The following is a 22,500-nucleotide window of genomic DNA, read 5'->3' on the forward strand; positions in this document are numbered from 1 at the left end:
GCTTTTATAGACGTAAGTATACAGTTTTTATGTTATAAAGATAAATATGCGCTTGGCTAAGAAGCTCATAACATTGCCATCCGGAAGTATAACGGACCAACACACAAAACTGCGTGTATCCATGAACGTTTATAGTCAGGTTAATACAGTTCAGTGAGCATTACTCATAAACGCGAATGGCAAAAAACAATAACAAAGACCTGAGTGACGTCATCTTCGAACTATCTACAGCCTGATACTGAAATCCAATAAAGACTGGCAGTTTGACGTCATTATTTGGTTTTTTACACCGCTTAGTGAGTTGTCGTTAGTAGAGCTCATGGAAACAAGTTATTTCATTGGTTGAACTATTGAATACAACTCATGATTTGTTTTCTTTTGTGGCAAAAGACTGGCCTTTTGACGTTATTTTTTGATCAGCATCAGGCCATAACTTTACGAAGGCCACGCTTTTAGTGACTTTGTCATATTCCTTAGGCCACTGGGCGGTAATTTGTAACATCTCGTGACAACAGTCAAGCGCAGCCTCACCAGGTCGATGAAGATGTGCATAGTTGTAAATATAGTGGACCCATTTATTCTAGACGAGACTCAATGCCATCGAGTACACAGCTTTACACACTTGTGCGGTGCGTCTTTTTTACGAAACCCGCCGAAACCCGCCGAAACCCGCTGAAACCCGACGAAATCCGACGAATCCCGACGAAATCCGACGAATCCCGACAATGTTATGAGAAGTAGGTAGCAGTGGGGAGTCAACCTGGAACTCAGGGAAGTGTACACCATTGGGGAGTGAACCTGGGACTGGGTTTCGGCGGGTTTCGTAAAAAAGACACACCCCACTTAGTGTCTACTCAATTCAGGTGAGAATAAATACCTGGTTTTGACAAGTGTACGTGAGAATGTAAACATTCTGATAAAATAAAACTATTTAGTGGCAATTTGATGTCTTGAAACGGGGATCTAAAAAGGTTCTAAACGATTGAATCTTTGTGAATTGCATTTCGGTAGAGTGAAACTAAGACATTCCCTTTATTATAAGTGGGCATATTTGTTTTATTCACATCTCTTGTTTTATTCCATTAAAACCATATGTGACCCCTCGTCTCAAAACAGTATTAAGTCGGGATGATTAAGATGCTGAAAATGGAATTTGTAGTCAGAAATTTCATACTTAAGTTGAGTTTATTTGCTTTATAGAGGAGAAGAAATATCATGTTTTACTGTGCTAAATACCAACGTTTCATATTTTTGACCAGTTTAACTATAATTTGACTTTTTAGCATCCGGTCCATCCCGACATAATACCGTTTTGAGACGAGGGGTCACATACATTATGCAACGTTTACCTGAGTCATAAACTAAAGACATTAATATGATGTATTAATGATATCCTAACTATGATGATGACATTAATTAAAGGGTGAAATCAATGAGGAATGACAGGATGAGAATGTAAATAATGAGGAGGGGTTGAGGTCGTGCCCTATTATCGCGTGTTAGTAACAAATTATACCGTCATTGACCTATTCATCACAGGTCCTGGCTTGGGGGTAGCATGGATTTGTAAGACTCTAAGCATACATCCTGACCTCTATAACAAATAAAATACCACAGCTGTTTATTATCAGGCAAAAAAAAAATTGCTGTCGAGTTTGAATTTCAAGGTATAATATTCTCTCAATCTCACACTCTCTCTATGGAGAGAGGGAGAGAAAGAGAGAGACGGAAAGAGAGAGACGGAAAGAGAGAGGGAGAGAGAGAGAGAGAGAGAGAGAGAGTGAGGGGGGGGGGGCGTCTTGCTATTTTATCGTGATATTCTAGACACTTCTTTATTTTCAGACAATCAGAGATATTCGTCAAGACCTTCTTTGAATGCCATGACATCTCATTCCACACCATAGAAATGTTCTACAGGTCCCACCACGTTAGAGGCCCGTTACGAACGGTGCAAAGTGTATTACTGGAAAAACGGTTGTTGACTCACATTCGATAGCCTGAATCAGCTGTAAAGTGAGTACCGGGTCACTTGTTTGTTTTTGTTTGTTTTTAAGGGTTTTACGGCACTTGAAACACATTAAGGTCATATCAGCGCCAGAACGGGTCATTAAAAGGAAAAGAAAATGATTGCCATAGTCTTCTATCTATAGGTGTCAAGTCTGGTCCCTCGTTCCGTTAAATGTCGCTTTGAATCCCTTACTCATTGACAGGGTATAGCAGCGCTTTATGAAAGCCTCACAATTCTATTCTGATTGTACTCGAACTGCATCTTTCACGAACAGAGCCCTCGTTCTATTGCACTATTTATGTATAAAGAGAAGACAGACTGGATTGGTGTATTATTTATGGCTAGTGGTCGTCACGTGGTTGTAAGTCTCAGGTTTAAGATTGTTTGACAGCAAGGGGTCATCGTAATCAACCGATCTTTGAAATAAGGCTTTCTGACACAATTGAAATTAAGTGTTTGTTTAATGTATGGAAGAATTACGCTCTCGGAGGTCTCGGAAGTATCTTTGGAGCATAAAAAAACAAACAAACAAGATGTCAAACGACATACCTTTACTGATTAGTCCCGTCAACCAACAGTCAGTCAGTCGGATGTTGTGTAGATGGTATCTTGCAGTGTGTACTTGATTAATTCGTGGTATCTGTAAGGAAATATAATATAGACCTTTTGATTGGACTCGTACTAAAATTGAAAGCCATTCTATAGGACAGTCAAAATATGTATATGTAGAAATATAAAATTAATATAAAATACTCCGTACGTTGATACTGTGCATATGTTAACATATACACATGATACAAATATATATAGGACATAAACAAATTGACAAATCCACATGTTGACACGAGGATGCATAAACATACAGATAGATAAATGACAAAAACACAAAAAGCTTCCAAGGAATTTTATCAAAGTGTGATTATAAGCAGAAATTCGATATATTTTTTCACACCTTACGACGAGAATAGCCATGCGTTTAATTTATGGACTATAAATTCCCCCCCCCCCTTTCGAGTCTGGCAGACGGAAATTAAGTTCACACATGTTTGATGAAAACATAATCAACCAGTCTGACACATGTGCTAAAACGTCCTGCTTACCTAGACAATAGAAATGAAAAAGGTGTTAACAAATATATTATCACCCTCCACACCCCGAAGCAAACACTCATGACAGGCTTTGAGGCATAAGATCGAGGCTAGGCTCGCTTGGAGCATATGATATGTAAATGCGTGTTTGAGGATTATCGTCCTCTTCAGAATAATTAATTCTCCAAGGTAGAAGGACTCTGCATTTTCTATTAAGTGGTGTATTATTTTATAAGGGGTGAGTGAAATACCAATTTTAATTTTATGCTTAATTTTTTTCTACTCTACAGACTATCTAACACAGCAACATTCTTTTTCTTCCTAATATTCATAGTGAGTTATTATGTCTTTGATATGCATATCAGTATCAGTATGACTTTGATAATTATTTAAATCATACATTACAATATCGTTGAGAATGTCACAGGCATTTAGGATCATTTGTTTACCTCATGTCATTTAAGATGATCCTTTATGGGCGACAGCATTATTTTTAAAAATAGAAGAAAAAAGAGCTTTTATATAGCGCAATATCCACTAGATGTGCTCAAAGCGCTTTATAAAGGGTCCCTGGTCAACAGCAACATTTAACATGTAGGACGGGACATTGCGCTTGTTAGGCAATATTACAATTTTTCGGACAAAGACAACGCTGTTAACGGCCAGGTACTCATTTTACACCTGAGTACGTGAGAGAATGTGAGTAAAGAGCCTTTTCCAAGGACTCAACTATGCGCCGAGAGCGAGGCTCTAACCCAGGACCTTCCGATCCTAAAGCAAGTGTCATACCACTAGACCACATAGCCACACAAATATTTAAAATACTTAAAATATTGATGAGTCTATACTTATAACGCTCACGGAGAGGATTGTATATATCATAATGTTAGTAGGCTTTTTAGCTGTATGTTCCATTTGAACTTTGCTTTGAATCAAACATTATCATTGTAATAGGATTATGCCTTCGTTAAAATGGACTAATGTGCGTTAATCTACACGAATGTAAAACTGTCTGAGGGCACACGCTCTCTTCAGACAGGTCAAAAACGGTTTAACCTGGAGAAATATGACCCCATATATATATATATATATATATATATATATATTATCTCATCAACCTGGATTTCAATCCCTTCCTTGGCTGGAATGTGAACAGCGATTTCAGCCCAGCATCTTGACATCATCAGCCCCACAAAAAGCCTTACAGTACCAAACAGACGGATACAATCCGCCTACGCACCTCGGACTCCACCCAAGATAAGCCCCAGTGACAATAAACAAATACGATTGGCTAAGCCTTAATTGCTCAATGATGTCAGAAAACTAAATTTGTAAATCAGAATAAATCTACTTATCATTTTATTGTCAAATATAAGTGGGATTGGAACGTGTTATTTTCTTGATTATCATTAATCTGCTGGGAAGGTTAACCTCTTGCCTCTTAGACAAGAGGGATAAATTACCACTGCTTATTATTATTATTATTATTATTATTATTATTATTATTATTATTATTATTATTATTATTATTATTATTATTATTATTATTATTATTATTATTATTATTTATCATTATTATTATTATTATTATTATTATTATTATTATTATTATTATTATTATTTATTATTATTATTATCATCATCATTTCTTATATAACGGAAAAATGATAGGCCTTACAGACCTTTATTATATGAAACTAAATTAACAGGGCGATCCTGTAGAAGCTGACTGGTTTTGTAAAACGCATGAGAGGTTATTGGGAGCAATATTAACTTTTGTATTAAATGAAATTCAAAATCATTCGTGCCTTTCCAAAACTGCTGAACTTTTACATAGAGATATGATGAAATCATTGGATGCATCTGGCGGGGGTACCAAGAAAAAAACACCTCTTTGTTAAGAAAGAACGACTGTGTGTGCTAATATTTGAAACTTGAAACAAAGGCATACCAGTTGGTAGCTAGTAACAGTTAAGAACCACAGTGTTCAAAAAGTTCAAGTTTGTTCGGGTTTCTTTTGATCTAAATGGACAATAAAAATGAATTGTTTGGATAAGACGCCATTGCAAGTTTGTTTTTGTCAGATTTAACAGACGCATCTAATCTTTCACCGCTTGTAGACAGAGTAAGTAACAGAAAAAAAACCCAACTGTAATTGGCTTCAAACCAGGTCTGTTTGCATTTTTTGACCCCCCCCCCCACCCCCCATTACGAATTAAAGTATATCCCTGTTAATCTATCACAGCATGTGATACAACAAACGCAAGAAAATACAAAACACATACTTGCACACGCACTCACACACACACACACACACACATACAGAAATATATCTATATACATGTACATGAAGGAAATGAGTGAACGTGAAATGTTCATTTGTTCAAGGCCATTCTAAGTAGCCATCAAAAGTCAAGAGTCGCCCACCCCTCTGGCTTACTTTCTAACAAATGTCAAAGGTCATAGAGGAAATATAGATTATTGGAGTTTATTTAAACAAGCGATTCCAACACAGCCTTGCTCTCTCCTATCCGAAAAAAATAAATAAAGAGAAATGATAAGATTAATTCCTTTTTTTGTGGTTTCAAAAGAGACGAAATGCTCGCACGTTGCCACCTCGGCCACACACACACACACACACACACACACACACACACACACACACACAATCTCACACGGTTAATGTGCATTCACTGTAATTCTGGGCACGCGACAATATTCGTCATCACCAGCGAGGCGGTAAATAGCTCTTCCCAGCCCCAATCAATGACACAGAAAGTCTCCTCTCACCGTGACAAATCGACACGAATCAAAACAACTAATCGAGATTATTCAACCGAGATGACTTCCCTTTAAAACGACAAAAATAAAAGAAATTAATTCAGAGGCTTGAACTGGGGACATTAATAAATAAAAATACAAAAGGCTGAGTGGTGTCCCCGATTAACCAAATCACTCAGGTACTCTGGAAAAATTCCTATTTAAAAATTTGGCCAGAAAATGCATCCTTCAATATTCGATCGATTAAATGACTCTCATCTTGACAAAAACTCTCAAACCTGGAACGTTGCAAAGTCTGTCAAGGTCCCAGGTTTGAGAGTTTTTGTTTTATTTTTTCCAAGATGAAGTTCATTTAAATGAATCGATATTTGAAGGACGAGTTTTCTGGCCAAATCTTGAAATACGAGTTTGTCCAAAGTAGGTACTGTTGTTAAAGTGATTTCATGGAATGTTCCCACTGGATGTCCTATGGAGAATTTCGTAACAACACTGACGTCAGTATTGATTGTACTGGCAATTGTCACAAAGAATTAGAGTTATCCTCCCTTGTCATAATTGGCCTCATGGTCACCTGACCTGGATTGAACGAACTTTGTCTGGGGATTTTTACTTATCTATGACGAAAAATAAAATATCTCTCTCTCTCTCTCTTTCTCCCTCCCTCCTCTCTCTCTCTCACACATATTTTCTCTCCCCCACTCTCTCTCTCTCTCTCTCTCTCTCCCCCGTTCTCTGTATTATTTATGCGAGCGCGTGTATGTGTGTGTTTGTTATGGGGTTGGTGGAGGGAAATATGGATCTATAGATAAATTGATAGATAGCAGAGAGGGAGATAGAGAAAGAGAGAGAGAGAGAGAGAGAGAGAGAGAGAGAGAGAGAAAAGAGAGAAGAGAGAAAGCGAGAGATATATAGATATATAGATAGGTAGAGAGAGAGAGAGAGAGGACACACACACAGAGAAAGAGAGAGAGAGAGAGAGAGAGAGAGAGAGAGAGAGAGAGAGAGAGATTAACAAAAAATATTCTGATGCTGATTGTAAATAGTACAAAATGTATTATATAATTACAAACACACAAACACACACACACACACATACACACACAAACACACACACACACACATAAATAGCATGTCACATAATGACCATTCCAAAAAAAAAAAAGAATAAATAGATAACATGACAAAAAACAACAACAACAACAACAAAAAACGAGACATACAAAATCCCCCCCCCCCTCCTCCCCCCCCAAAAAAAAACCCCCCCCACAAAAATCAAAACGAAACAAAAATCCCCAACCCCCCCCCCCCAAAAAAAAAATAACCCCACAACAACAAAAAACGAAAAACAAACAAAAAACAAACAAACAAACAAACAAAGGTAAACAAACAATACAAAATAACAGAAATAAAAAAAAAAATAAAAAAATAAAAAAAAGAGACTAAAACGAAACAAAAAGAAAACCAAAAAGCAAAAGTAAGGTAAAAAAAAACACTTCAACTAAACAGAAATTAACGCTCCTTCCTCTCCCCCCACTCAAAAAGACCCCCAACCCGAACTAAAAAAACAACAAAACCAAAAAAAAAACAAAAAAAAACCCAACAAAAACAAAACAAAACAAAACAAAAAAAAAAAAAAAAAAAAAAAAAAAAAACAAAACAAAAACAACAAACAAACAAAAAAAAAACAAAACAAAAACAACAAACAAACAAACAAACAAACAAAAAAAAACAAAACAAAACAAAACAAAAAAAAATAAAATAAAAATAAAACACATCCAAACCCAAGAAGATGTGAGAAATAACACTCTCCCCCTCCCACCCCACCCCCCAACACACACCAAATAAAATAACAAGAACCTCAAAAACCCACAAACAGCCTCTTCCCTTTTCAAAAACACCACAAAAAAACAACAAAAAAAAAACAACAAAACAAAACAAAAACAAAACAAAGGAACAAAAGAAGAAAAAAAAAAACAGAACAGAAAACAAACATTTTGTATTCCAAGATATTATGACTATCGTGTCAAAGACGACCTCAAGTCTTATAACTAAACAAGGCCAAAGTAAACAATTTCTTTCCTTTTCTCTTCATTTTATGTATGTTTGGCTGACAATCAAAGGTTTGGGAGCGAAGCGTTCGTTCTTTTTTCAATGTCTATCGTTTAGTGCGGCGATGTGGTCTAGTGGTATGACACTCGCTTTCGGATAGGAAGGCCCTGGGTTCGAGCCTCGGAGTCCTTGGAAAAGGCCATTTTCTCACATTCTCTCAGCGTACTCAAGTGTAAAATGATTACCTGGCCGTTAACAGCGTTGTCTCTGTCCGAAAAATTGTAATATTGCCTAACAGGCGTCATGTCCCGTCCTACATGTTAAATGTTGCTGTTGACCAGGGAGTTGTAATAAGTCGTTGAATCTGCTTCATCCATCGTCACGTGACGACTGTTACAATTATCTAAGCACAGCAAATAAAACGACACGTTTCTATTCATGATTCGTGTCAATACTAAAAGCAATAATATTATAATGCTCATTTCAGCCCTGCTCCTAATGGCTGTGTGCGCAAATATCGGATATCACAGTTTGCCATTTCTGTCGTGCGCCTTAATAACCGTTGGCGGTGATTGGTCAAATCGAGAATTACGTCAACAACCGGAAATGAATGAGGTCAGCCGGGCCAGTTGCATGTTGGGAAACTCTCACCACACACAAATACGCAATGTATTGATTTGGTTGGTGCCTACTCTTTCATTTATTGATCAAACAGGAATTGGGAGTGAATATCACGATTCAATCCGTTTGTCACTCAGTCCTTTATACATCTCAGAAAATTACAAATAAAGAGTATTTGGTGGACGTTGAACTCATCTTTATATTTAATTTATTATTATCCAGCGAAAAACAAAAGATCCGTTGTCTCATCACCATATGTGACCCCTCGTCTCAAAACGGTATTATGTCGGGATGGACCAGATGCTAAAAAGTCAAATTATAGTCAAACTGGTCAAAAATATGAAACGTTGGTATTTAGCACAGTAAAATATGATATTCCTTCTCCTTTTTAAAGCATACAAACTCCACTTAAGTATGAAATTTCTGGCTACAAATTCCATTTTCAGCATCTTAATCATCCCGACTTAATACCGTTTTGAGACGAGAGGTCACATATTATTATTAATAGTTGGTTACTGCCTGACTGTTCGGGTGATTATTTCATTTTCAAAAGAGAAAACATTCCATATTATATCAATTACGAATATTATATCTCAATCAGTATGACCAGTTTCGTTCGCAATCAAGAGCGTATTTAACACATTTGAATGGCCGAGGGCTGAGATAGCTTGTCAGATGTTTTTTCAGCTTGAGCTTTAATATAGCGCAATATCCACTAAACGTGCTCTATGCGCTTTACAAGGGGTCCCTGACCAACAGCAACACAAAACATGTAGAACGAGACATGACGCCTGTTAGGCGATATTACAATTGTTTGGGACAGAGACAACGCTGTTAACCACCAGGTACTCATTTTACACATGAGTACGGTGAGAGAAAGTGAGTAAAAAGCCTTTTACAAGGATTCAACTATTCGCCGAGCGAGGATCGAACCCAGGACCTTCCGATCCGAAAGCGAGTGTCATACCACTAGACCACATAGGCGCACATGTCTTTTTCTGTTTACAGTTCATGCCGGCGTGTCTGTTATTAATGTTGACGAAAGCGAGCGATGCATTCTCTCTTTTTGTAATAATATCAAGCAATGTCAATCATGGTCAGTGATTGAATAGGAATGATCAAAGGCTCCACCATTGTGTTTTAGGGTGGGTGTGTCATTTTACAAATTATCAAATGGTTGATTGTCTGGCTATATATGATAATATTTGCACGAATTATGAGGTCGTGTTTGTACATATGAGTCCTCAATGGGCGTTAGGACCGGCATCAAGTCTAAAGAGACGCAAAGAGCAAATTGTAAACATGGAAATATGTGACCCAACGTCTCAAAACGGTATTATGTCGGGATGGACCAGATGCTATAAAGTCAAATTATAGTTAAACTGGTCAAAAATATGAATTATTGATATCCAGCACTCTAAAATAGGATATTCATTCTCCTCTATAAAGCATCCAAACTGAACTTAAGTCTGATATTTCTGGCTACAAATTCAATTTTCAGCAACTTAATCATACCGTTTTGGGACGAGGGGTCACATATGTATTGGTTATCCTCATTTATTTCCTAATTTTACTTTATATCTAATTGTTTGGAACATGAAGGAAAGGGAACAAGAAATGACGTCATCTATTCGTGTTTCCTTGATAGATTATCTACCTTGTTTTAAAAAGGCGTTCAATACAAAACGGACCATTCGTTGGCTGTCATATTTTGTTGTGTAATCCCAAACTTGGAATAAATTGATGATCATCGTTTACAGTTTTAGCCATTGACCTTTTGATCCAGGTTGACCTTATGTTTTCTAGCCAATTGGTGACAACAAAATTGTTGGATCTCTTTGATTGTGGGATTAATGTTAACGGTAAATGACAATTCGCGATAAACAATAAGAACACCGCGGCACAAATATCACCCTCAAATGTTTTTCGTTGGTTTATTTTGTCCATTGAAATTTTATATCTTAACACTCTTTTTACCAGCCATTTTCAAAATTGTCCCTGGAACTTCACACCCACCCAACACAAAAATAGATTTTTTTTCTACTCAAACAGAAAAGGAACAATTCCATTCCATACATAATATTGTCCAGTGTCAAAGTTTTATCGCTATAAACAAAGTATTTTCTTTATAATTTGTGAGGTAAAAACGATATCAGAATGAGAAAATTGTAGGTTGCATTGTAATGAATGTGACGATTTTCCTATAGGTGGTAAGTAGAAGGTTAACTGGGCTGAAATATTTGATCTGACAAAAGTAAAGCATAGTAAAAAATGCCCTCATCAAGGGCTGATGATTAGGGAGCCTGCAAATGGGTTTGAACCCGGGACCGTGTCTCAATGTTGGAACGAGGCGAACATGCTATCCGTAATACCACAAATGCTGAAGGATTAAGGTTTAACATACCAAAGAACTTTAGAAATATTGATTGATCTGTCCATTTTGGCAAACGGACGTAAAGGGTAATCGGAACAAAGATTGTCAGTAAAAGCTCATGGTGGTCTCTTATTTGGGGAGGTCTGGGGGTCGGGTGGGTGGGTGGGGGGGGGGGGGGGTTGCTGCTAAAAGATGGGATAAGGCACGTACAAGGACCGTGTCCTCATAAAGGTCTATATTCATTCATTCATTTATTCATTCACCCATTTGTTCCTTCATTCATTTATCCATTTATTTGCTCATTCATTTATTCATTCATTTATACATTTATTTGCCCATTCATTCATTCATTCATTCATTCATTCATTCATTGATTCATTCATTTATCAATTTATTAACTCATTCATTCATTCATTCATTCAGTTACTTATCCATTTTTTGCTCATTCATTATTTCATCCATTCATCCATTTGTTTACTCATTCTTTATTCATTCATTTGTTCATTCAATCATTCACGCCATTCATTTATCTATAAATTCATCCATTTCATCATTCATTCCTCGAATCATTTATTGATAATTAATTTATCCATTTATTAATTTATTAACCAATGTAGTCATTCTTTCATTCATTCCTTACCCCATATTCATTCACTCACCAATCTATCTATTAACTCATTCACCATACCATTAATGGTACACGTATGGCCCACTTAGTCCAGTACTCCTGTAATAATAGCGCACATTTATGCCTGAAATCAATAATCTTTCGATCACTGAGTAGCGGAGCAAACAAAACTTTTAAAAAATTGATCTTTAAAATTGAGTTTTATATAGCGCAATATCCACTAAATGTGCTCAAAGCGCTTTACAAGGGGTCCCTTGTCAACAGCAACACTAAACATGTAGGACGGGACATGACGTCTGTTCGGACACAGACAACGCTGTTAAAGGCCAGGTACTCATTTTACACCTGAGTACGGTGGGAGAATGTGAGTAAAAAGCCTTCTCCAAGAACCCAACTATGCCATCAAAATTCACAACCAAGCACTCATTCAATCGAGCTGAATTATCTTCTTCTGGCGATCCCCTCCCCTATGGCCACACACACACACACACACACACACACGCACACACACATACACACAAACACACACACACACACACAGAATAATAATAATAAAGATATCGCCCTAGCTAGATATCAACCCTTTAAAACTACGATCGTCAATTGATTGGAGGGAACACAACACAACATTCTATTCTAAGGGGAGTTACAAGAACCACAACAATCTCACTGACACATGGCTTGAATACATTTACAATTTATAAATAGGCTACCTTCAATTGGATTCAAATAGTCTGATGTCACGTCGCCCGGCAACGGCGGCCATCTTTGTTCTAAACAAAGAAAATCGGTACTTTTTATTCTTCATGCTGGCTAGAACTTTTCATATGTCTTGTGATCAGAATGTGTAAATGTCAAAACATGATCGGATTTATAATGTTTTTTTCCCTCTGGATACGCTTTTATGCTCATGGGAGAAATATTTCATAAGGGCGTCCGCCATTGTTCCGATAGTTTAGAGCCAGTTACTAAGTTACCATGCGTCATTACGAGGGAAGTGACGTCATGACTCTTGAAGCGTATTCCATTGTGCCTTAATTGATTTACACCGCTAAAACACATTACGAAAACAAGAATATAAATAAGAAATTCACAACATTGCCAGTTTAACGGACCAACACACGAAATTATGAGTAACCATGAACATTTATAGTCTTGTTCATACAGTTAAGTGATAATTACTCATAAACGTGGATGGCAAAAGCAATTACAAAGGTCTGAGTGACGTCATCTTCATTCTATCAACAACATAATAGCCGGCATGTTATGTCTGGACAGTCATTTTTATTTCCCTTCTTCTTCTTCTTCTTCTTCTTCTTCTTCTTCTTCTTCTTCTTCTTCTTCTTCTTCTAATCATATTACTCTTCTTTATCATCATTGCCGTCGTTGTCATCATCATCATCATCATCAACATCATCATCATCATCATCATCATCATCATCATCATCATCATCATCATCATCATCATCATTATTCCATCATAAAATGACCTTGTGAATTATCTAGTCTGTAATCATGATTGAAATTGGGGAAATAAAACTCTCTGAAACCCATCCACAAATACCTTCACGGTTTGACATACTAAACGACTTTTCCCATTTGCCGACGATAGTTAAAGAGATTAAATCTTGTAATGAAACACTGATTGGGTTCAATCACCTCTTATCTCCCATCCAATGTCATCCTGTCTCTATGTTTCATTGTGTCCTATCATTAAGTTTAATGGCAATTCTATATAGTCGATGGAATCAAGAAACCGTACTGTTTTTGCAATTAATTCAGATTTCCGTTTAAAAGAGATTTTATCAAAAAAAATTAGGAAGATTGAATAAACAGAACATACCTGATAATTGTTTACTATCATTTTTCTTTTTACCCCTAAAGTCCTTCTGTTTTAAAACGTTAGTTTTTTACTTCTATTTATTTCAAACCTGTATCAATGCGAATTTGATCAGACTTTAGTATAACTATAAACATTGAATTGTATATAAAAGGATAAATAAATGTGTCAGAATGTCGGTAAAGGGCTCAACAAGTTCCTTACGAACTAGAATAGGAAAATCGTCACATTTGATTCGATCCAACCAACAATTTTCTCATTCAGATTTCTTTTGTATATCACAGGGTTTGAAGAATATTTGTGTTATAGTTATAAGAACTCGATAGAATGAAGTTGACGTGAATCAAGTCTTTGTAATTGTTCCTTGCCATCCACGTTTATGAGTAATTTTCACTAAACTGTATTATCCAGACTATGAAAGTTCATGGTTACACAGAGTTTTATTGTGTGTTGGTCTGTGATACATCCGGATGGCAATGTTATGAGTGTCTTAGCCAAGCGCATACTATCTATACACAATTATGTATGGCATATTCTTATTCCCTTTGAGTTAGAGTTTTACAATTCTATTTTATGTTGTGTGATAAAAATGATGTTTTGGGGAAAATCCGGAAAATGGTTGGTAAGGAGGAATGAAGGCAAACCAAGTTGTAGATTAATACTCAGACATAAACGTTCCTAAAATTGAAAAGAATAAAAAAAAAGGCCACAAACATACAAAATTCCATCTGGCGGTTTTGAGATTTCATTAGAAACTAAGATTTGAATACCTGGTTGAAGGGGAAAAAACTGGAACTGAGAGATTCTTAAAGAAATTGAAGAAAATGGAAGACAGAAAACAAACAAAAGATAGGACTTTGTAAAACTTAATAATAAAATCAAAATGTAGAGAAGCGAAGCAAGACAAAATGGCTGTGGAAAATGTAGAAATGAAATGTCGAAATGACTTCCATCCCGAATCCAAGAGACTTGCACAGAAGGATGAATGAAATAAGGAACAATGAGAAAACACTGAAAAAGGATACATTATTAATGAGGGAAAGAGAATCAATTCTAAAAAGAGGTTTAAGAAATTGAGCTTGATATAGCGCAATATCCACTAAATGTGCTCAAAGCGCTTTACAAGGGGTCCCTGGTCAACAGCAACATTTTACATGTAGGACGTGACATGACCCCTGTTAGTCGATATTACAATTTTTCGGATAGAGACAACGCTGTTAACGGCCAGGTACGGTGAGAGAATGTGGGTAAAGAGCCTTTTCCAATGACTCAACTATGCGCCGAGCGCGAGGCTCGAACCCTGGACCTTCCGATCCGAAAGCGAGTGTCAGACCGCTAGACCACATAGCCGCACAAAAAGATAGTCATGAAGAATATGACACGGAAAGATTTGAAAGGAAAACAATAATTAATTCTCCATTTACAACGAAAAATAATCAGACAAGTTAAAGATATGCCTAGAATAATAAAGGCCAATGGACAAACTATGGACAATATCAGATGCACAGATGACGCAACACTTTTGGGAGAGAATGAGAAAAGTTTATAAGATTTTAACGAAATCGGGTAAAATGGCTCTCAGTCTTAATGAAAGAAAAGGCCAAATATGGTATCTAGTTACTTGTGAGAGAAACATACCATCTTATTATAAAAAACAAACAAACGGAAAAAGATACACATACACACACACACATACACCACACACACACACACACACACACAAAAAGAAAAACAAACAAGACAAACCAAAATCATTAAAGTCCTGAATTGAAACAAATTAGGCAATTTAGATAACTTGGCACCGATGGAAGATGTGAAAATGAAAATGATATTAAATATCGGATGGATCGAGCGAGAGCAGCCTTCCAAAACGTGATCAAGATTTTCGAGAGAGAGACATTATATTATATCAAACACTTAAACATGAAGCTTCCGGTAAGCTTTACTGAGTTGGCAGTTTGTAGTAAAGAGAATAGAAACGGCTGAGTTGTGGTTCAAAAGAAGAGTTCTGAACAGGCAGAAAGACAAATAAGGAAGTGATGAGGAAGATTAAAAAAGAGATTTGTTATGAGAAAGGGATGGACAGGGTTGGAAAACTTGATTGCAACGGAAAAAGTTGAACGGACAAAGAGTACCTGGGTGTCAGTCAGGTATGTTGGATAGTTTGACAAATGATAGATGGGGACTGAGATCGTACGTCTACGATAAATAGATCTGAGTTATTACGTCTTTGTGTGTGTGTGTGTGTGTGTATGTGTGTGTGTGTGTGGGTGGGTGTGAGTGTGATATGATAGAGAGTGTGTGTGAGTGAGAGAGAGAGAGAGAAGAGAGAGAGAGAGGAAAGAGAGAGAAAGAGAGAAAGAGAAAGAGAGAGAGAGAAAGAGAGAGAAGGGAGAATGAGATAGAGAGAGAGAGAGAGAGAAAGAGTGAGAGAGAGAGAGAGAGTGAGAGAGAGAAAGAGAGAGAAGAAAGAGAGAGAGAAAGAGAGAGAGAGAGAGAGAGAGAGTGAGTGAGTGAGTGTGTGTGTGTAGAGAGAGTGTGAGAGAGAGTGTGTGAGAGAGAGTGTGAGAGAGAGTGTGTGAGAGTGTGTGTGAGAGAGAGGAGAGAGAGAAAGAGAGAGAGAAAGAGAGAGAGAGAGAGAGATAGAAAGAGAGAAAGAGGAAGTCAAACAAACAGCAATATTGATTGGTTGTGATAGTCAAGATAGATAGATTTCCATCGGAATGAGAATAAATATTGGATGACGACAATAGGACAGACGATATCCACGTGGTTTTTACCTTGATATCATATTAAGATAACGCGGCCGCCTGCTCTAAGTATCCGTTCCAGATGAGTGGAAGTGCCGCTCTAATTGTTCCATCATTCCCCCACTCTTTGACTCGGCTGCTCTCGTCTCCAATAAACTCTCATTCATCTGCCAATCATCACAACATGTACTCACGCATCGATTTGGTGTGTTTGTTGTTATGGAGTGTGGGTATCTTTTAATGATGACGTAATAACACAATGATTTTTGTCTTAGTCCATCCATTACTCAGACAGATGACAGACTTCATGTTCAATAGTGATACAATGCCTTTGATGCCATATAAATAAAATAAACAGAGCTTTTTTATATAGCGCAATATCCACTAAATGTGCTCAAAGCGCTTTATAAATTGAAACAATGGTTTTCACCAAATATGAAAAAACAAACATGACAAAACTTTGAAGAAAAGGCCTGGAGTGTTTCAAGAATAGTGCATGGATTTGCACGTAAACGACAGTGGTGATTAATAATATTATTACATTTAAAAAAAAGAAAAACAGAATCCAAATGAAGTATGAAAGACTGGCAGGTCACATGATCAGCTCATTGTAAAGAAAACATCGATCGAGGAAGGTGCAGAATTTCACAAATAAACTATAAACCTTGCTCATATTTATTGTCGACTTGATAAATGGCCAGTGCCCTTGATATCAGTTATTGTTTCTGTCAGACAAGTACTCAGACAAGATTTGACCCTTCAGCCATTCAAACTAGTGTATTCTGGTAGAAAAAGCTACACGCCGGACACGAGCACGAGAATGATTGAACGGTTCGATATTGATGACGCTAAGAAGATTATTGTCACTTATGATAACAACGAGTTTACATTTGGAATTGCTAGAAACCGACAAAATGTTGTCTAAGTCCAACAAAATCAGACATTTCCACTGAATAGACTTTTCTACGGAAACCATGTATATATATATATATATATATATAGGTGGGGACTGAGTTCGTAGTCTACGATAAATAGATCTGAGTTATTACGCCTTTGTTTTAAATTAACGTGGAAAACAAATAAAATATAAAGCAAAAAAAAAAAAAAAAACAACCTTTTTTTGCATTATATTATATTTTATTTGTTTTCCACGTTTATTTGTGTACTGTTGTGCTGACGAAGGGTTTGTACCCGAAACGTCCATTGTCTGTTTTGTTCCCATACGAAGCCTCTCCATTTTCACTCTTTCGTGAGTGTCTTTGCATCCCTTACATACAGTCCACTTTTGCCAAACCCTAACCCCAAGCTGTATTGTACAACTTACTCTGAAACAGAAAACAAGACACCTTTAAAATTTTGGCCAGAAAGCTCGTTCTACAAATATTGACCTATTAGAATGACCCCCCAATGGGGCAAAACTCTTAAACCTGGGACTTGTAGCAATTCCCAGGTTTGAGATTTTGACAAGATGGTGGTCATTTTAATCGTTGTGGGTACAAAAAAAACGCGATTTATATTCACAACTTCGCATGCACTGGCCATCATATGTTTGGGGTGGTGGGGGGGGGGGGGGGATCATAGAATTATAGAAGGAATGAAATCGACGTCACTCCTCTCTTTCTTATTTTTGTTTAGCCAGCCTACTTTATGAGTAGTTCTCACTAAATTCTATCAATCAGACTATAGATAGAATGTGCTTGGCCAAGGAGTTCACAACATTGCCATCCGGAAGTATAACGGACCAACACACAAACTCTGTGTAACCATGAACTTTTATAGTCTGGTTAATACAGTTTAGTGAGAACAACTCACAAACGCGGATGGCAAAAACAATAACAAAGGCCTGAGTGACGTCATCTTCGTTCTATCTATAAACGTTCAAGGTTACACATAGTTGTATGGTTTGGTGCGTTACATCCTCCGGATGTGAATATTTTGACTAAACGCACATAACCAATAGATAGTTCGAAGATGACGTCACTCAGGCCATTGTTATTGTTTTTGCCATCCGCGTTTATGAGTACTTCTCACTGAACTGTATTGACCAGACTATACACGATCATGGTTACACACAGTTTTGTGTGTTGGTCCGTTTTACTTCCGATGGCAATGTTGTGAACTTCTTAGCCAAGCGCATACTATCTATAGGTTGGAGCCATGTGGATGTGGATGTGCGTGTGTGTGTGTGTGTGTGTGTGTGTGTGTGTGTGTGTGTATGTATCAGAGGGATGGTGAAGACATTGACCGGAGTATGATGTGCCATGTGCAGCCATTCATTACGTTAAGTGCACGTGTTTACATTTTATCTAGATGCAACTTTTATCTTTTCGCTCCGGGTGTCCTGAAATGAAATTAGAAGATTGCACAGGCTTATTATCTATATCATATCGGAGTTCAAAACAACTCTATAGAGTCTCACAACACAATAAACAGGTAGATAACCACGCCTCTCGGACAATCATCATAATGTAAACAAAGGCACTGATTGGTAGACACAGCAAACTACACAGATTTTACTATCGATGGTATGTGTTTAAGTAAAATACCCACTAATCTACCGCTTGATCAATAGAACTAACACAGAAAACTATGTGTAAATTTAAACGTTTACAATCTGATAGATAAAATCGTGTGATAAATAATCACTCATTTGGCGGTATAAAAACAATAACAATGATCAGAGAGGGGTCGATTTCATTCACGTTGCTGCTTATAAACAACCAACTATGTTTGTCCGACCACGTGTGAGGGTGTGTCACAAATTCCATGTTTTGATTGGTCAAAAATCTATTGGTTAATTGATGGTTTCCCCGTAACTAAGCATTATTATCCAATCTGAATATTTCCTGCCATTTACCCCCCCCCCCCGCCCTTTTGTCTCCTTGGACCTTTTTCCTGAACGAGGACTAGATTCAGTTATTTACTAGTCTAGGAAATGACGAGCTAATCTTAAGCCCAAGCGAAGCAAATCGGATTTTATGAACGCTTTCTAGTCTCGGACTAGCTCGTCTCTTGCCTAGAAGTGGGCGTTGTAAGGTCGGTGACTAATTCGGCTATTTTGTGCGGGTAACATCACCTCTCTACTTCATGAAGGCAGGAAAGATACACACTCCTTCATACTTACAACGCAAAAGATTTCCGAAGAGGAAATTAGCAACACATGCGGTATAGCACGTGATATTGACTGTCGACTGTTATAGACTGCAATGATTTTCCATCGTCAACTGCCAATTCTATATTTAGGCCAATGGCAGTTTCATTGAAGCTCGATGTACAAGGAGATTGAAACTGAAATTGAACCCAAAAAAAAAAAAACAAAATTAAAAAAAAAACAAAAACAAAAAACAAAAAAACAAAACAACAACAACAAAACAAATAAATAAACAAAAGAGAAAATGTGTTCTGATTAATCACATTGTTTCAATCAGTTACAATCCCAGCAGAATAACTTTTGTATCCACTATATTTTTAAATCAATTTTTTTTGTTGTTCTTTGACGCAAGCCCATCGATTTCCGAGTCTCTCGTTTACTTTCAACTCGTGGGCCGATAGATTCAGTTTTTTGTTTGTTTTACTCACAATAATGTTTACTATCGACGATCTGCACTTATCTTTTAGTTTTTTAAAGCCAGTGTCAATGGCAACAAGACATTTTTTGCTTCAAACAGTTGAGATGATTGAGATCTTTTGGTTAGAGAATAAAAGATGTCAATATGTTTCACGCCATATTTCCTCATTGAATATTTTAAAAAAATGGTTTGCAACAAAATGTCAAAAGCTTGAAAGTGGAATCAAAATTTACCAAACTGTTTCATTTCAAATACTTAGGGAACCGTGCAGGTTTTATTTTGTATTTAAATGGATGAGAAACATAAATAGGTACAAAAATAGATTAGTGTGTTGTTTTTTTCTCAATTATAATGCAAAGTCTTAAGATTCATAATTTTATGCTCTTAAATATTTAACTAAACCAAACCATTGTCACTAAAACAGGATTTTTTGGTAGCTCTTTTATAGCTGTCTATGTTATCGCTCTAGTTAAAATAAAAAATGGTAATAATTGTTTTTAAACAAGTAGCCCATGAAGCTGGGGTCTATCCCGGTTTCTATAGCGTGAAACGGACATTAGCAATTGCTTGCCATTCTTTGGAGATGTATATCGCAAAAGTGATTTCTGTAAGATCTAATGGACACAGCTACCCGATCACTGCTGGGTGGATGGGTTGATCATTCTCAATTCTTTTGCACGTGAAGCGAGTGATCTATCAACTGAGCTATCAAGATTCTCACTAACGTAGACATGGCAATATTTAATTGATCTTACCCCCCACCCCACTCTCATTTTATTTTTAGATCGACATTAAACTATTACATATTAAGAATATACGGTGCTATCTTATGAACCTTTGTTAAATACATGATCTGATCTGATAGAAAATACGTTAGCCTCCAGCATAATTCCTGCAAGATTTCTTTACATTTGAAATCTTCTTGTCAAAGTCATACTTATTATATAAAAAAATATTATCCTGACAAATGACATGACTCAAATTAAAACTGGTTCAGGTCATAAATGATTTGTATGCAAATCCAAATTATATGTGAATTCTCGGTTTATATTGTGACTTTTGTTATCTTACAACAATCTGGTTATTGTTGCTGCTTTGATGTTAACTGAAAAAGATGTAAAGAAGCACATCTTTATTTTAAGAAAAATATATCGGTATAATTATAGGGACGTGCGTTTTTTTATTTTTTTCGTTTTCTTTTCGCCCCCATCTTTTTGGATTAGTTTTTATTTCCCGATAAATTTTTAAAGGTGATGATTTAATTTTATGATCAGTGTCGCTCTATCCATGACTAAACTAGGATGTAAATCCTTTCGCTTAAGGCAGGCAACAAGTGTTGACTTTACTTGTACCTTACAACTGTAATAAATGTTGCATGAAATTCGTAATTTTGACTGTGATGTGAGTTTAGTATTCAATTATCATACATTTTGAAACATTTGAATTGCAATATGTGTAAAAAAAGTTTTTCGTTGGCTTTGTAATAATAACGTTACTGAAAACAAGCCCTTTCATGATGGTACGAATAGACAGAACGGTAACCAGTGACGCGACAATGAGCTCACAAGGCAAATTGAAGTGATTCTTTATCCAGGACCATGACGTAACTATAGTACTCTAGCGTAGCCATCGTTATGTTATAGCCTGATACTGAAATCAAAAAGGACTGGCAGTTTGACGTCATTATTTGTTTTTTTTTTACACCGCTTAGTGAGTTGTCGTTAGTAGAGCTCATGGAAACAAGTTATTTCATGGGTTCAACTATTTAATACAACTCACGATTTGTTTTCTTTTGTGGCAAAAGACTGGCATTTTGACGTCATTTTTTGGTCAGTGTCAGGCTATAACTTTACGAAGGCCACGACTCTAGTCGGCCATGTCCAGGACCCGATGCTCATTACTGGTTGGCTGCGACCATTGCGTTCTCAGAAAACGGAATGGTGCGACCGACCATCGTCATCAAAGAGCACACACAAAGTAACATGCACCATCAGCCAATCAGACGTGTACGAGGAAAAGGGAGACCAAACCTGTCGTACACGCTATGGGTGGTCCGACATTTAGGACAACCTGCACATCCATGAACACCGTCCGTTGTATGTCTGGCTTGTAGCTGGTTCCCCAATGACCCACTCAAGCCCACACAACATATAATGGCAGTCAGGCCTCCATCACTAAATGCCATGGGAAAGGCAGGCATTTGATATCTCTCTTGATATTTGGATTAATCAATTAATGATAATCTCTCCACTACAACACAATATTTGTCAGTCACGCGACACAAAAATAGGAAGAAGGATTTTACATTTTGATCTATGGCTCATCAAAGACTTTCTGATAATTTATTTTGGAGTAGGGTTTACTTATTGTGAACAGACTAGCACTTTTGATACCTATCTAACAACTACAGGCAAGGCCTTTGAATTAGACTATTGGCGGTCATCATTACCCTAACTCCGTTTTGACAAACAATTACAAATACTCTGTGTGTGTGTGTGTGTGTGTGTGTGTGTGTGTGTAAAACGATACCTTAATATGGTAGGCTATTGTATCAGAATGAACCAGATATGGAATATTGAAATAAAAGTCATAATAATCAGAATTTGACTTCTTAGCAAATTTCTTCTTCTTCTTCTTCTTCTTCTTCTTCTTCTTCTTCTTCTTCTTCTTCTTCTTCTTCTTCTTCTTCTTGGTACTCCTACTTGGAAAGGTGGAGGAGGAGGAGGAGGAGGAGGAGGAGGAGGAAGAGGAAGAGGAGGAGGGGGAGGACTACCATTCTTTTAAAGAACACA

General features: G+C 36.9%; 1 protein-coding gene across 1 annotated transcript in view; it reads right to left on the bottom strand.

The window, feature by feature from the left end:
* The window catches only part of LOC144966991 (uncharacterized), a 146,153-nt gene that overhangs the window by 45,234 nt on the left and 78,419 nt on the right, over positions 1–22,500 (bottom strand). Inside the window, exon 3 of the mRNA XM_078903697.1 lies at positions 2,558–2,648. The gene's annotated coding sequence lies outside the window, so the exon portion shown is untranslated. The remainder of the gene's footprint in view (positions 1–2,557; positions 2,649–22,500) is intronic.

This window comes from Berghia stephanieae, chromosome 3 (genome assembly GCF_034508935.2).
Source record: "Berghia stephanieae isolate SIO BIC M18660-M18661 chromosome 3, UCSD_Bste_1.3, whole genome shotgun sequence".
Classification (NCBI taxonomy): domain Eukaryota; kingdom Metazoa; phylum Mollusca; class Gastropoda; order Nudibranchia; family Aeolidiidae; genus Berghia; species Berghia stephanieae.